The sequence below is a fragment of the Dipodomys ordii genome, unplaced genomic scaffold (assembly GCF_000151885.1).
Source record: "Dipodomys ordii isolate 6190 unplaced genomic scaffold, Dord_2.0 Scaffold83, whole genome shotgun sequence".
Classification (NCBI taxonomy): Eukaryota; Metazoa; Chordata; class Mammalia; order Rodentia; family Heteromyidae; genus Dipodomys; species Dipodomys ordii.
Window position 1 is genome coordinate 1,671,487 of NW_012267299.1, and position 3,225 is coordinate 1,674,711.

Below are 3,225 nucleotides of genomic sequence, written 5' to 3' on the forward strand. Positions count from 1 at the left end.
AGGAAGGAAGGAAGGAAGGAAGGAAGGAAGGAAGGAAGGAAGGAAGGAAGGAAGGAAGGAAGGAAGGAAGGGGGAGGTAAGACAGGAGGGGGAGGAAGGGGCAGGGAGAGGGAAAGCAGGACATGGACCTACCAGATTTTAGGGCAGGATCTGGCCATAGGGAAACCAAGCAAATGACTTAGGCTAGAGTTTGGGCCAATATATCCATCAGCCTGAAGACTTAGCTCCATCAGGCATGCAATCCTTCAAGGCTATGTAATGGGGTCTCAATAAAAGTCTTGAACACCAAAGTTCAGGTGAGCTTCTTGGCTGATGGTACTCCTCATAGAATGCCATGTACGGATGTCAGGAGGATCATGTGGCCTGAGGATGCCTAAAGGTTCACAGGAGATCCTTCCCAGTCTCTGCCTCTCTAGCTGGTTTTCATCTCTGTCCTTTTCCTCTGTAACTATGAGTGTAGTAGATTCCAGAAGGTTCTGAAAATCCTTCTGTTCAATTACTGAACTCAGGGTAGGATGGGCAGGCTCCGAGCTTCAGGCTGGTGTGAGAGAGGCCTCGTGCACTGTGGCCCCCACGGCTTGCAGGCTGGCTGGCTGTCCCCCATGCCAAGGGCCTGCAGTTTCTGCAGCAAGGTATTTCCATTTGGTGCAACACGTGGCCTTGTGCTTCGGCCTACTTCTTCTTCTAGTATTCTTTACATACATTTCAAAGCTTTTGTGGGGGGAAAGAGACTTTTAAACAGGAGAAAACCATGTCTTTGGTACTTATTTAATATTTGCATCAGTAAATCCCAACATACTTTACAGATTCTGAATTTCAAATTATTTCCCAGTGCAGTACTAATTTTTCAACAAAATTAAGTCACCTGCCTAAGGCCTCTTAACGTTCTGTTCATAACAAACTTGAGAACAGAATGCCTAATTCCTTAGGCTACCCAGTAGACCATAATCAGGCCCAGGGACACATTAGCCTTAGAACATGCTAGAAAGCACACAATCCTTAGTGCAGGGAAGGTAGAGGGCTGAATCCACAGCAAACAAATGAAAATTATAGAAACAGTGAACCATGCATGTGGCGAACGTCTTTGTTCTTTTTCTTCTCAACCAGCCGATGCTCAGCCCCAAGGGCCTGTAGCACGAATTGATACTGTTTTATGGTTAGGTGAGCGTGAATGCTCTTCTTCAACCCACAAGATTGAATTTTGATGAGACAAAATGAAATTTCAATTTTCAAATTTTAGATTTTTATATCATCCCTCCGAAGTGAAAGAAGACTCAAGAACATTCTCTTGTGCTGTGAAGGGAAGAGTGAGAACTATATTCTATTTATAATTGTGGGATGCAGGAGGTGAGAGACCCAACAGAGATTACATTCACTCAGCAAGAAGGAAAAGGAACCTGGTGCCAGTGGTTCATGCTCATAATCCTAGCTACTCAGGAGGTTGAGATCTGAGGATTGAGTTGGAAGCCAACCTGGGCAAGAAACTATGTGAGACTCTTATCTCCAATAAGCTACTCAAAAAAGCCAGAAGTGGCACTGTAACTCGAGTAATAGAGCACCAGCATTGAGCAAAAGAAGCTCAGAGACAGTGCCCAGGCCTAGAGATCAAGCCCCAGGACCTGCTAAAGGAAAAGGAAAAAAAGAAGAAGGAGGAAAGGGAGAAGAGAGACTCTAATCTTTGTAAAAGAAGCCAAAGGAGCATTTGCTCATGCCTGTGATCCTAGCTACTGAGGAGGCCGGGATCTGAGGATCACAGTTCAAAGCTAGCTCTGGCAGAATAGTCCATGAACCTCTTTTCTCCAGTTAACCAGCAAAAAATTAGAAATAAAGTTGTGGCTTAAATGATAGAGTGCCGGACTTGAATGAAAAAGCCAAGTGACTGTACAAAGTCCTGAGTCCAAGCCCCAGTACTGGTAAAGAAAAAAAAACTTAGGGGGAGGCATTTGGGGAAGAAAGCAGGAGGAAGAGGGTGAGGTGAGATCCAGCGGCCCTGACATTTTAGCTTACACCCTGATTTAGTACAATACCGTACATTCAACCCTGAGTAATGAATTGTGGCTGGTTTGAATCACCATAGCCATTATGTTCCCTTTACTATCTAATTGATTTCTAACCTTTCCTTTAGCTAGGGGTAGCTATGTGGTTCTGTTTCAGCATGAAGATACTAAAAGGAACCTTATAAGAGGTTTTAGGAAATTTTGTTTTTCTCTGTCAGAAGAAACCAATATGGCTGGTACCATTTCTTTCCTTCTTATCCATGCTTCAAATGCACTCCTTGATGCTTGAGACTGGAGCCTTCAAGGACCAGAGGAGAAAATCAGAGACACTAGCCATGACATCATGAAGGAACTGAATCAAGCCAGTAGCTTCCCACCTCTAAGCATGGTATGCTAGGGAAAATGGAGAGCTTGTTTGCTGCCATTAGCTATGTTTGCTCTTCTTAGCAGCAGCTGAATGAAACCCTGAGACAAAATGTGTATTCTAAGAAAATGTCTTTCCATTTTGAAACTGATTTAAAAAATCACTGAAGAAACCATATGTGTGTGTGTGTGTGTGTATTACATTGTCCTTGAACTCATAGACTTTCATCAAAGAGGCTTCCAGTCCTGGGTGGGGGGGGGAGGGGGAGGAGTGTCTACAAATTAAAGTTTGAACTGAAGTAGGCCAGAGAAGCAGACTGAGATACTTCCAGACTGAGATAAGGAATAGATTGGACGAAAGGAAAATCCAGAAGAAGGTAAATGGGAATGCAGCATTGCATAGCCTCCATCCCTTGGTAGGAGAAAATGGCAGCCAAAAATCACATCTACATGGCTTCCACTCTTCATCCAAGACAGTGGCAGCAGACTTAGCTACTGAGAAGTTCCCTCCTGACTCCCAGGATGATAAACCCAGCGCTAAAGCAGAGATCAACTGCACTTGTAATAAGTATTGATTCAACTTTCAGACTACTGAACTGAACATAAATTGGTATCTACAATCTTTTTTTTTTTCAGTATGAAGAATTTAATTCAGGGCCTCAAATTTCCCAAACAGGTGCACTACGACTTGAGCCATACCTCCATTGGTAGTTTTCCAGGGAAAGAGGGTCTGCTTTGATGTGTTGACTGACCGGGGCTTCGATCCTCCAACTTGTGCTCCCCATGTTACTGGGAAGGACAAGCACGTGCCATTGCACGGAACTGTGGGCTTCCCCTACAGGTTGGGTGACGGGAGTGTGCGCCA